We start from the raw sequence: 15043 nt of genomic DNA, 5'->3' as shown, positions 1-15043 counted from the left end.
CTGACTTGAATTTACAGGAGAAAACTCGAGGATGGTTGCAATCAATTTTTGTGGTTTTGCAGCAGCATTTTGGTCAACTCAGATGGGAACATTTCAGAGAAGCCCTCTTAAACGAACACGGTCCTACAAGAGTGAAACAAAGAGAGTTAGGAAAATGTATTAAGGGCTCTAATTCGTTGGGACCGAAGGGCCAAAAATTTAAAAGATCAATTACATTGTCTTCTTCTGCCGGTTCAGGAGAATTTACTCTCGTTAATAAGAAGGAATTGCAGTGTGAACATAATAAAAAAAATCATCCAACTGACAAATGCCGCAAAGCCTTAGGGGCTTGTTTTATTTGAGGTAGTTTAAGTCACTTGAAAAAGGATTGCCCACGTTCAAGTAAGATTAAATAAGAGAAGAATTTGTGTTTGTTTGTACTTGCTAAGTTATTTCAAACTTTTCGGAATTATTCTGTTGGTTAGCTATCACCAGAGGTTCGGATTTTGCGACCGATGAAGATTATCTAGATTTGAGATTAGTTTATCAGTTTTTTTGACTATAGAATGCTGAATTTGCAACTGAATGATTGTGATGGAATTTTTCATACTTTCAGTTAATAGTTCTAGGCTTTTTCCTATGATTCAAAAATTCAGTGGTTTGATATAGTGCCAGATTTGACTTGTTTCCCCAGAGACTCAGTGTTTGGGTTATTGGTTATTGATGATCGATTTTCATCATACATTCAGTGATGAATTATACCAGGTGCTGAGGACTGTGCTGGGTTATTCAAGACGTGATAGGAAGCGCGACCTACGCCGGTGTTTTCTGGGAAGTTTATTCTAGATAGGCTATTGGGGGAGGCTACCCGAGTCTTGATATTTTGCACAGTTATAGCAAGGGGTATAATTACCAAAATGAATGTTCTTATGAATTTGATATTGGTACTGGATTAGTGCCAAGATATTTGAACGCTATCCTCTGACTTTATCAGAGATACAGATTTTAGTTTTCGTTGACAGAATATTCTTGTAAAGGATTCTTTGACAAGTGTACTTTCTGTATGGATAGTTTTCGCAGGTGGTACTGGGGGAGAACCAGGAGTTTCGATCTGTATCGTTTGGCCTTATCAGAGTTACAGATAGTGATCGGGGTCATGATCAACATGATGATTTGGGTTTCTTATTAAGTGATTGTAAGACTTATTTGGGTGGTTTCCATTATTGCTCTGGAAGTCTTTAGAACTTTAGACAAGTTATTGGAAAGTTACCCCAGTCTAGAGACCATGATGTTACTAGGGATTATTTGGATTCAGTGAGGTCTTGTAAAATGATATGAGAGAATAAAGAACTTGTTATTCTTATTCAAGTCCATATCGGTACTTAAGATGTATTTCGATGACGAAATTATCTTAAGTGGGGGAGGATGTTGTAGTCCGGTTCCATTTTACAAGATTAAATGATTTAAAACATGTTAGAAAATGACATATAATTTTAAAAATATCAAAACATGTTTAAGGAGTCTTTATTTGGTTAAAATAGGTGGAAAATCAGATCCGAAACGTCCGAAAATGGTAGGATAGGTCCCGGGGGTCAAAAAATGAGTTTGGAAGGACCAAAACAGTTCGGAGCTTACGGACCAGTTCGGGCCCTCCGAACCACTTCAGGCCCTCCGAACTACTTTGGGCCATCCGAACCCAGTTTGGGCCGTCCGAATTTAGCAGAGCCCAGGTGTCAAAATGGCTTGGACAAGTGGCAGTTCGGACCATCCGTACCCAGTTTGGACCGTCCGAACTCCGCCTATAAATAGGCCATCCGAGGGCCTCATTTCTCACACAATTTCACTCTCTCTCTCTCTCTCTGTTCCAACTTGGTTTTAGGGGTTTATGGGTGATTCCAGCCTTCCTAGGCTTGGTTCGGAGGTTGTCCAAGCGCTCCGAGGTTACGGCGGAGTGGTGCCCAAGTTTTGGGACAGTTGTCATCAGCGGGCTGACGACGGACGCAGGTATAGCTCTGGCTCCTTATAGTAAATAGGGAGTATGTTATAGTCTAGTTAAGGCTTTTAGAATAAAGTGATAATGCATGAGTACTTTGCATTGTAGTGTGGTCTGTAGGCTTGGACATAGTGCTGGTCTAGCTTGCCTAGTTTATGAGGTACGAAAGTATTATTCGAGATATCCAGATTGAGTATGCATGTATTACGTGTTTGCATGGATTATGTGATTTCATGTTTTATATGCCTTTATATATATAACATGTCACGACTGTATGTTACATACATGAGCATATTGAGCATGTATCCTTGCGATATCCGGTATTGGGATATTTATCATGTCAGTAGATGGTTGGACACATAGACATGTGTTAGGTCACCAAAATCAGTTGGACACGGAATATTTGGTTGGACACGTGTACTTGTGTTAGGTCACCATCAGGGCTTCTGAGTATGTTGGTCACCTCCTGTAGCGATGGCTCAGCGTGGCACATACTAGGACCCAAGTTTGTTCTTGATCAGATATTCTTGACCTCGTGTCTTGGTACACAGTTCACTTGCATACATGCACATATAATACCGTATACTCTTTGTAAGGCCCAAAAATATTAAATTATCAATGACGAGATTTGAGAATTAAATTCCATGCAAATATTGATTTGAGAAGTTATGGGAATTATACATTTAATTTTCGAGCCAAAAATATTTAATTTGAGAATTGACGGATTTTGAGAATTAAATTCCGATAATTCTTAAATTAAAAGATTAAATATTCGATTTGAATATTTATGGAATTTAAGATTAAATTGCAAGTTTTGAGAATTATTATGATTTAATTCGGAAGTGAAAAAGTTTAAAGGGTTAAAGTGCAAAAGGCCGGGATTAATTGATTTAATCCGAATTTATTTAATTTTAATTTGAGTATATTTAATTTGGGAATATTTAGAGTTTTGATTTAAATTCTAATATTCTTAAATTATTTATGATTGAAATTGAATTAAAAAAAAGGCCGAGGACTGAATTGTAATTAATAAAGACATGAGGGACTAAATTGTAATTTATGCAATACATATCTGATTTTAATGAGATTATTAGCATGAAAACGTGTGAAAGACAAAAGGAATTCAGAATTTTGAGCACAGAAGCCGAAGCCTTTTCTTTTCTTTGAAATTATGAGTTTCAAAACCCCGTAACTTTTGATCCGATCGTCCGATTTCAATTCTGAAAAGTGTTCTGGAATCCTTACAACGAAGGCTTCGATTTGATGTAAGTATTCTTATGATTTAGTAAGGTTTCGAAATGATTATGGAACAGAACTCAGAAATGACATTGAAACTTTGTGTTTTGAATTCGGTATCGAATACGGCTTGAAGATTTGATGTTGTATGAACTTGTTATGATTTACAGCATATATTTCGAGATGTATATCTGCTGAGATGCTGGTTTAGGATGATATGATGCTGATATATTATGGTTAAGATTGTTAGAAATGATTCGATATCGTTTCGGTTACCGATTTTGTACCGTTACGCCGTCGGTTCAAGATTTTTATCAACTTTGAAGTTAGATTGATTAAGCTGGACATTCCTTGAGTTGTGAGAGATAATCATAACTTGGAAATACTTCATTTTAGATGAGTGTTGAAGGTTATCGAGTTGAGAATTCAGAATTCATTTGGTAAAGATTTGAAGTGATTTCAGATGTCTAGTAAAGTGTGATGACTAGAGAATTCAACCTTGAACTGAGAATGATTTGCTCAAGTTGAAGTTGTTTCTATCTTGGAGATGGAATGAGGAATTTGATCAGAGGTGATGAATGTTTCTTGATGTAGATTGATCAGATGTGAAATATCTACAATGCAATGAAACGAAAGGTATAATGACGACATCGCGAGTCAGGGAGTTTGAAATTCAAGATCGATTATTCTTGAGTTGTCCCGCAATAACCACATACTTGTTTATGTTTCGATTTGATTTTGATGTTGTCGATCCATTCCAGGTAGTGGATCTTTGATTTGAGTCGATATGATTATGATACGAGATAATATTGAATTGATTCTATGCCAAGGTCGGAGGGTGACCTTATTTTCGAATCCGGAAAGATTTCGATAGATGGATATCCATGTCAAGATCGGATACAAATCTTGATGGCAATGACGATATATAAATCAATTCTTAATCTAGATATGCATTATTTACTATATTGTTGAGTCGTTTACAATTAGAGTTGATATGAATTTATTTAACGCATTTATATGTCGATTATACTGGGAATGTTTTCTCACCGAAGTTTATCCGGATGTTGCTTTGTTTTGTATGTGTGCATTGCAACAGATAGGGCAGGAGCTAGTCTGAGATGACGTTGATAGCTCAGGAGAGAGACTTAGCATGCGTGGACTCGGGTTTTAATCATAATAATGGTAGTTAGATAGCATTGAATTTGACATGAAACTTGTAATTTAGAAGCTCACTTTTGAGACTTGGTGTAGCTTGTAGTTTCATGCTTTTTATGCTATTTGTTTGATATAATAAAGAATGATTTGTTACTTGACACTACATACTTGTTTATGTGCATGAGTTAGAATTGATAAACCAAGATTTGAGTTGATATTGAATTGATTTGGGATTGGATTTTTAGCTTTGATAGCAAAATAATTTCTGCTGTTTTTCTGGGCAGAGAGGCCGCTAGATCGGTTGAATCTTACCGATCTAGCGAGGCCTGATTTTTCCCAAACAGAGAAGCTGAAAAATGTGCATGCTAGATTGGTAAGATCTTACCGATCTAGCCGAGCACTATTCACAAAAAAAAAATAAAAAAATTGAGTATTCTTTTTATATATGATCAATGAGTATTATTTTTATATTTTATTAATTGTTATTAATTATTAATTGCCCTAAGATGAGATTAGCAACCCGAGGTCCCCACAACAGGTGGTATCAGAGCGTAAGTTTCTTGGATTGAGATAGAAGTTGAGCGGGGTAGATTGAGTCGCATGCATTTATAGTATTGCATGATTATGCATTACTTGATTTGATGATTCGATGATTTGATGAATTGCATGTGAGCATAATCTACTTTCGAAAGTAAACTACCTGATTTACTGATTTGTAAATTTTTGAATTTCTCACTGATTTTGTTATAAGATTTCCTTGGGTGATGTAAGCACCCAGAATTGAATATAACAGTGCTCTTTGGGTGATGTAAGCACCCCAGACTGAACAGAATTGTATGGTCAGATTGAACAGAACTGTATTGCTCAGCTGAATGAAGTACCTCCGATTGAACAGAACAGTATATCAACAAATGAATAGATGTTATTGCAGTTAGAAGTTGGTTTGCAGAGCTGAATCAGTTGTGCCAATCTTTTGAATATACAGATGTATGATGCATCAGATTGATTATATACCAACTTCGAGACCTAACAACTAGCTGATGTATTTTGATGAAGAAATGCTGAGAGAGCAGAGGTATATTGATTTGTTGGTAAGCGCTTAGAACAGAGATTTGTTCATGGTTCTTTGCCACAACAGATAGAAATGAAGAGAAATAGAAGATTATGCCAAGAAAACATGAAATGCTCCTTTGAAGGTAAGCCTCTTAAGATTCATTGAATTTGGAATGATAACAAAAGAAGCTCAAGATTGAGTTGTTTATGAAGGCTTGAATTCGAAGATTATGTCTGAATAAATGTTGATTGCTGAAACATTTTATGAAAGACATACACAGGGCTATGAGAATTGAAGCTGAATGATGCCGCAAAAGGAATGAAAGTGTAGATATGTCACAATGTGTGAGATACTCACAACTTTAACTACAATTTCTATTCCAGAGCAGATATGAAGAAAACAAAATGAAACTAGTTCTTTAACTCTAGCGGACCGAGACAGATTTATTTGAGTCTGAGTGCAGAGTATGATAGAAATTATTACACTCATTGTGATGAGAGATATCCTAGAAAACAGTGTAAAGACATTTCAAGCAGATGTGCTAGAATATGTTTGAATCAAGTTAGATTATGAGAAGATTCGAATGAAGAACAGTTCCAGAAATATACAGAGGATCAGAATGAAATTGCAACTGAGAATGAGAATTACAGGTAACAGATTTATTTTTTTTTTAACCTGTATATGTTAATGGTTCAAGAGATATATATGATAGCTGAAAGCTTCTTATATTTCCACCTCTGTATTAGGAAAGAGAATTTGTGAAATGAATTGAAGAATTGAACTACTGCTTCGATGAAATGAAACTGAAGATGATTTTGTTTGTACTTGAGATATCTGTTTATGTTGCATGATAGATGATGATGCAATAATCAAGTACAAATTATCAGAAGATTGATGATAAGAAACGATTAGATTAGATCAACAAGAACATAATGTGCATATGAATATGATGATATGATATGAGATCTAGAATTAAGATTCTTTGATTTCGGTTCAGTGTATATTGTGTTGATTACAAATATATTCCGAAATAAGTATATTCTATGCACTAGATATGTTCAAGATCTAAACAAGCATTGGTAGATATACCAATGAATAGAGATTGCAGATCTGTTCCAGTAAGATTTCCACTTTAGTTTAAGTTGTGAACTGGAATTCAATAGCGAATTGATGAATTTATGAATTGAATACTGCTTTTGTGGTTTATAGAATAGATGACAATATGAAAATCAGTTACAGTTGAGTCTTTTCTTTGATTATGCTGAATCGATTACATCAATTGGACATATGATTCTTGAAATATTTGATTTGAGTGGCTCTCCTTGTTTTGTTCATGGAGCCTGAGTTGATTTACCCATTCTGAGTTATGAGATGCAAGTGAGTTGTTTTCACTTAGCAGAGTTTGTTATCCAGAAGATTTGATTTTGGATTACCTTGATTGGGGGATTTTCTCAATCTTGATTTATCTATTTTGATTTTGAGAATTATAATTGATTCCTTTGATGGATATTTCAGCGTATTTGAAATTATTGGCTCGTAACTGATAGAAGAATTATAATATTATCCAGATTTTGGATTGGTTGTATGATTTGTGAGTATTTTGGAAATCGAAATTAGAAATGAAATAGTCATTCGATCAATTGATTTCAGATTTCTGTGTATTCTGGTTTGAGTATTCAGACGAATACATAACCAATCTGAATGATTTTCGATTGGAAAGAAGCAAAAATTTTTAAGAAGATGAAAGAAACACAGAAAGTAAATCAAAGCAGTTAGAATGCAGTAAAGAATGCCAGATTGAGATATGAGTTGAAGCCTCAGATCAGAGTGGATGAATTTTCGTGTGATTGATTATCTGATTGTGCTTGATATTTCCGAAAAGAAATATCTGATTTTTGAAAGAAATGCACAACAATGAATTCAATATTCATCCAATAATTGTTTTATCAGAAGATAAAGCAAATAGATGTAACAAAATTTGTACGTTTTAGAAGTTAAATGTATAGAAAGAGTTTCTGATGAAGTTGAAAAGCGTTGACTAGATTGGTTCAATGACAGTTTCAAAACTCCAGAATTGGAAATGAAATTATGATTTGAACGAATATTTTGCGAAACTACCAAGATGAAACGATTTATATGATGTAAACAGGTGGTAGTTATGATCAGATTGCTTGAGGTTATTGAATAAGACGATCTGTCTGTATGATCAAATCACTGATTGTGATCAAAATTGTTGCGAGATGCACAGTAAGCCAAGAATTATTGTTTCATATTGAGACAGTAGTTTACTATTGAGTTATGATTCAGAGTATCTACAACTTTGAGTACTCTTTGATGTAAAAGTACAACATATTATCCTTGAAGGATAGTCAGGGCAGATGAATCGAATTTCAAGAATAAAGTATATCGGTCATGATATAGATTATCAAAAAGTTCTGAGTACTTTGGAATCTGTGAATACAGCATATTCTGCTCTAATTAATGGATAGTCCGAATTGACTAATCAGATTTTTCAAAATACGCTGTATGAGATGTGAATAACAACTATCTATTCAGATCTTTTAAGAAGTAATGATATGATGAAATTACCGGAATAATTTAAATCTATTATCATGATAGAGACTTTAGATTTATTTGATCGAATTGTGGCATTGATTGATCGATGTTCTGAGTGTTTGGTTATATGTGATTGCATTATACCATTCTTTGATCGATGAATTATCTGAGTTGATTTTCTAGATTTTTGAGAATATTATCATAACTTTAATACCTGAAATGGTATTAATTGATTTGGTATATTGTCACTTGATGATTATGATTCTTGTAACAGCTATCGAGTCGATATTGAGATAATGATTTGATGATACGATGAGAAAGAAATCAGATTTCATTGTGTTGAATTGATATTGCAGAAGTATCCGATATCAGATCAAATGTGATTTGAGATACACAAAGATTACGAATATGAATCTATACGAAATGAAAACAGAGAAGAAGAAACAGAGTTAGTAAGTGAATGATAGATATAACTTTTGAAGTTGTTACTGATTTGTCAACAAGAAAGTTATTTTTGAATTAACATCATTCGATTCAGAATAGAGAAAGAGCAGTGGTTGAGATACAGAGTCAGAATATGAATATTAGATACTAATCTTGAAACGATGAACATAATGACAGTATATACTTGATATATCATCTATGCAAAGCATAGAATGATATAAAGAAAGACACAAGTCGTCACTGAAGTTGTATTTCACTGACTGAGATGTCAGACAGAATTGATTATTTGATTGAATGATTTATTCTTTCCAGTTTGATATGATGGATCCGATTCATTCCACATATCTTAGACAAGGAAATATCAGTTCGATTGCACAGTCACAACAGGTTTAGATATCCTATAGCACTCCGGTGATAAGATCCAGTTTGGTATTGGGTACCTTCAGTGGTTATTATAGTTATCTTATGACACCGTCAGGAATAATAAAGTTAAAATATTTGGTTATGAGATTTCCTTGATTGCAGTATTCTTGGGATTAGTAATTACTTGTTGAAATATAGTTTTGATATTTGATCAGAGTAAAACTATAAGTCTGAGTGCATTGATCAATGTGTAGGATTCCAATAGGAATCAGAAACCAGAATTGTTGTTTAAACTTGATTGATCCTTTCTAGTTACGTGAAGTGCCTAGTGGATTGATCAATAGGTTATTAGTTTAGTTCAATAGGTGACGACTTGTAAATCGGTATTAAGGGAACGTGAAACCTCGATGTCGATTATATTTGTTCTGGAAGCCTGCCTTGCTTTGGAACTTGGCATGGGAAATTTCCTTTTGGAGATTCATCAACACATTTTAGAGTGTTGACACTCAATATTCCAGTTATCCAAAAAGTTTCTAGAAGTGTTCGTGATAGGATTGCGGGACTTCTTCTGATCGAAAAGGAGAAGTTGAGAGTCATACTTTGCTGGGAATAAAATCTTAATTTTTGAATACTCTATTGTATGACACCGTCAAAAATGGGGTAAGCAGAAGTATATGATCTATTTAAACGAACGTTTCATCTTTGGAAAAACTCCAGTGCCAGTTGTTATTAAAAATATGGTTCCAGGTTTATCCGTTATGATTGACATATAAATGACCGAGTGACGATTTGAGTAAGTATATTATCACGAATAGATGGCACTTTTTATCAACTCGAGAGTATACTTACTGTTGGAGAACGCGGCGATCAGATCAATTAGAAATGATACCCGGTGCAGCGGAAGTTTAAAAATTTTATATGGAACGATTCCATAATGGGTATCAAAACTTTACGATTAAATTGTGTGTGTGTAAAAATTAAATAACTATTATAAATTTTTACCTCCAATCTCGAATCGAGATTATGGACACCAACAGATTGCTATGCTCTTGTGGTATCTCCCAGGAACTGATGGACGAACTGTTCTTCAATCAGGTCCACGAACAGAGATTTAATCCCTCTGATAGATTGCACTAGAAAATCTATCAGAAGTTTCTACGAAGAGAATTAACGAATTTGATCCGTTAAACCATACTGTAATTCAAAATTCACAGGCTGGATTTTCCCGAGTAGAGAGGGAGGGGGCGGCCACTTTTGAGAGAAAATAACTAGGTTTTCAAAAATTGTGACCTGTTGTGTGTAATTTCTGTACTGCAATAACTTATTTATAATGTAGGCCGCTAACAGCTTAGGGCCCATTAGTCATAAGTTCAAGCCCGACAAGCAAAGCCCGCATGTTCAGAAATTAATATAAAATTCATCATGACTCCGATTGATAAACCGATTTCACCAATGTGCACAGAAACCATTTCCACCTTTTAAAGTCAAGATAAATTTTTCTGAATTCGAATTCAGTGATTTCCAAAAATGCCCATCCCTATGTCATTTTAGGAAATCTCACTCCTCTACTCTTAAATAAGAAGTCCAACTTCTTTGTTCATTAAATTTAACTCTTTAAATTTAACTATCTCAACGGGGATTAAAAATCCATTACTCTGTGTGACCCTCAATGGTTCAGGGATACAGCTAGACGTGGGCTCACAACTCCTTGTGACTCGGAACAACAATTTCCGACTTGCCCATCGAATCATGGTAAGAGCGCCTAGCAACATCGCCCCATGATTCCCTAGGTATCACTGATAGTGCCTGCAAGAACCAATAGATTTTGGTTAGCGTACAGTACGGTCCCTTCATCCATATATCCCGATCGAATCAACAACCATTGGTAAATCGAGAGTCGTTCGAGATTTGATAACTATGCAATACATCTTGAAGATCAAATAGTGACATCGCATGTGTTACTAAGAAACCATTTCTTAAAACACATCATGTACTCTGGCCAGAGATTCGTCACACTAATATCTCCTCAGATCGCATAGGATATCCACACTCGCAAGTATGTGGTGAATCCTTGACAACAAAGCATCGACTCCTATATGTGTTGTAACTATACCCAATCCCGAAAAATGATGACCCCAATAGAGTCGGTAAACGAGTCAAAGCACAGTACTAAGATATAGAGTCTCAATGATGTTTCAAGTAGTAAGGACTAATGGTGTACAACCAAAACCGCGGACTTTATCCACTCGATAAGTGATAACCACTTGGAAAGTCCGGATAGGGTAGTTCGATCATTCATCGTATGAATATCCATTTGAATGCTTCGAACATCTCTATGTTCCTTACCAATGAAACGTGGTACTCTGCATCGCAAATGCTAGTCTCAAACTCGAGCGATCCTTATCCTTATTATCGGACGGCTCAATCGACTAGGAACAGTTTAGAATATACAGTGACTATAAGATGTGTTTCATGATAGATATCCCCATGTACTACCACATCTTACATACACTATAGTATATTCAAGGTCTTTATCAAAACAACAATAGTATATCACAATATAACAATATGAAGAAAGATAAAGTCATTGCCATTAATAAAAGTGTAAATTATATTAAACAAAAAATTGTTTATACAAAGAGTCATCAAAGCCCTTAGCCACAAGTTGGCTCACCGGGCACCCACTCTTTCAATCTCCCACTTGCCCTAAAGCCAACTAGTCATACTACGTAGACCCATTGCTTCGCGATGTTTGTCAAATAATGGTCCTGGCAAGGGCTTAGTAAGTGGATCAGCAATATTGTCTGCAAAGGCCACTCTTTCGACAGTGATGTCTTCTCTTTCCACAATCTCCCGGATGATGTGGTATTTCCTCAGTACGTGTTTGGATCTTTGATGAGACCTTGGTTCCTTTGCCTGAGCAACGGCACCCGTGTTGTCACAGTACACCGGGACTGGACCAACAACTTCTGGAATAACGCCCAACTCTTGGACGAAATTCCTCATCCAAACGGCCTCTTTAGCAGCAGCTGATGCTGCAATGTATTCTGCCTCAGTGGTGGAATCCGCTGTGGTGTCCTGCTTGGAACTCTTCCAAGAGACAGCACCGCCATTGAGCATGAACACAAATCCAAAGGTTGACTTCGAGTCATCCACGTCACTTTGGAAGCTAGAGTCGGTATAGCCTTTCAATTTTAGTTCTCTTCCTCCATATACCATGAACATATTCTTAGTCCTTCGTAAGTACTTAAGAATGTCCTTCACGGCTTTCCAATGCATTTGACCGGGATTAGCTTGATATCTGCTCGTGACACTCAGAGCAAATGCTACATCCGGTCTGGTAGATATCATCCCATACATGATACTACCTATGGCTGACGCATATGGTACATGTGTCATTTTCTCTATCTCTTCATCAGTCTTGGGACACATAGACTTGGATAGAGAAACTCCATGACACATGGGTAGATGTCCTCTCTTGGACCCATCCATTGAAAACCGTTTCAATATGGTGTCGATGTAGGTTGATTGAGTGAGTCCTATCATTCTCTTAGATCTATCTCTATAGATCTGTATCCCTAGAATATAAGATGCCTCACCCAAATCCTTCATCGAGAATCTACTTGATAACCATATCTTTGTTGACTGCAACATCCCTACGTCATTCCCAATGAGTAGGATGTCATCAACATAAAGTACTAAGAATGTCACAGCATCCTTAACTACTTTCTTGTACACGCATGGTTCCTCCGGGTTCTTGATGAAACCATAATCCTTTATTGTTTCATCAAATTTCTGGTTCCAACTTCTTGATGCTTGTTTTAGACCATAAATTGATCTCTGAAGCATGCATACCTTATGCTCGCTTCCCATCGATGTGTACCCCTTAGGCTGCTTCATATAGATTTCTTCCTTAATGTTTCCATTAAGAAAAGCAGTCTTCACATCCATTTGTCATATCTCATAGTCATAACAAGCAGCTATGGCAATAAGGATTCTTATGGACTTGAACATTGCAACTGGTGAAAAGGTTTCATCATAGTCAACTCCTTGTCTTTGAGTATAACCTTTCGCCACCAATTGCGCCTTGTAGGTCAATACCATACCATTAGGCCCAAGCTTTCTCTTGTAGATCCATTTACACCCTATTGGAACAATTCCATCGGGAGGATCTACTAAAGACCAAACTTGGTTTGTATGCATCGAATCTATTTCCGACTGCATAGCTTCAAGCCATAAATTTGAATCCGCATCAGAAATTGCTTCCTTGAAGTTTCTTGGATCACATCCAACATCGGGTTCATCTTGATCCCCTTCAAGAAGAAGACCATATCGAATAGGAGGTCTAGAAGTCCTCTCGGATCTTCTAGGTACAGGCGTTTCTATCAATGGTTCCTGAGGTGTAGGATCGTTATTTTGTATTTCGGGTTCTTCTCGAATTTCTTCGAGTTCCATCATCTCGCCTTTCTTATCCAATAAGAACTCCTTCTCCAAGAAGGTGGCATTCCTTGAAACAAACACCTTTGTTTCAGCAGGATGATAGAAATAATATCCGATTGAATTCTTTGGATACCCTACAAAATAACATAAGGTGGATCGACTATCCAACTTATCTCCCACTGTCTGCTTCACGTAAGCAGGACATCCCCAAATCCTCAAGTACGAATACTTAGGAGCTTTGCCATTCCATAACTCGTATGGTGTTTTGTCCACTGCTTTAGTGTGGACGTTGTTCAACAACAATACCGCCGTTTCAAGCGCATAGCCCCAAAACGAAGGTGGAAGCTCAGTGAAGCTCATCATGGATCGAACCATGTCCAACAAAGTTCGATTACGACGCTCTGATACACCATTCAGCTGAGGTGTCATAGGAGGAGTCCACTGAGAGAGAATCCCATTCTCTTTCAGATAGTCCAAAAACTCGGTACTCAAGTATTCTCCACCTCGATCTGATCGAAGTGCTTTAATACTTTTACCTAGCTTGTTTTCTACTTCAGCCTTGAATTCTTTGAACTTTTCAAATGCTTCAGACTTATATTTCATTAAATATAAATACCCATACCTAGAATAATCATCAGTAAAGGTAATGAAGTAGGTGTGGCCATATTTAGTACCAACTCTAAATGGACCACAAACATCTGTATGGATCAAATCCAACAGATTTTGACTACGCTCAGGTTTCCCCTTAAAAGGAGATTTAGTCATTTTTCCTTTCAGGCAGGATTCACAAGTAGGTAGAGAGTTAATATCAGACATATCAAACATGCCCTCTCCCACTAGCTTGTTCATCCTCCTTGAGGAAATATGACCTAACCTAGCATGCCAAAGGTTTGTCGGGTTTTGGCTATCGATTTTCCTTTTGTTTGTTGTTGCCGGTTTATCAACATAATTTATTGGAACGTCTTTTAGTTTTAAGTTATATACATCATTTTCAAGTTGTCCATTTCCAATCAAACATTCATTCTTGTAAATATTGCAAATCATATTCACAAAATTGCAAGAATAACCATCTCTATCAAGCATAGAAATAGAAATAATGTTTTTAATCAAATCCGGAACAAATAAAACATCTCTCAAAAGTAACTTAAAAATGTTCTGCAAAATTAAATAAATATCTCCCACAGCTTTAGCTTCAACTCTGGAACCATTTCCGAGCCTCAGCTGGGTCTCACCCATTCTAAGCCTGCGACTTCTTGTCATCACCTGCAAATCATTGCAAATGTGAGATCCACATCCGGTATCCAATACCCAAGAAGTAGTATTAAGTGAAACATTTATTTCAATATAGAACATACCCTTCGCAGTTCGCAACTGCTCTAGATATTCCTTGCAGTTACGCTTCCAATGACCGGGCTTCTTGCAGTAATGGCAAAAATCCTTGGGATTTTCCATGTTTGAAGCCTTTGTCTTGTACTTCTTCTCGGGTTCAATTTTCTTGGGTGGGGCAAAACGTTTCTTACCCTTTGTACTTGGCCCCTTCTTAGCAGAAGAAGAGGAGCCCACCAAGAAAGCCGGTTTATCCTTCTTTAAAGTGGATTCATATGTTACAAGCATATTGACCATCTCTTAAAGGGAGGCCTCTATCTTGTTCATATTGAAATTCACCACAAATCCGTCAAACGAAGAAGGAAGAGATAGAAGTAGTAAGTCCACGTTGAGTTCATTCTCCAACACCAAATCAAGCGTTACCAACTTCTGTATGAGCCAAATCACTCGTACCCCATGATCACGGACCTAAGTCCCTTCACGCATGCGACACGTCA

Source organism: Henckelia pumila, chromosome 4 (genome assembly GCF_033568475.1).
Source record: "Henckelia pumila isolate YLH828 chromosome 4, ASM3356847v2, whole genome shotgun sequence".
Classification (NCBI taxonomy): Eukaryota; Viridiplantae; Streptophyta; class Magnoliopsida; order Lamiales; family Gesneriaceae; genus Henckelia; species Henckelia pumila.
This window is presented reverse-complemented; position numbering follows the sequence as displayed.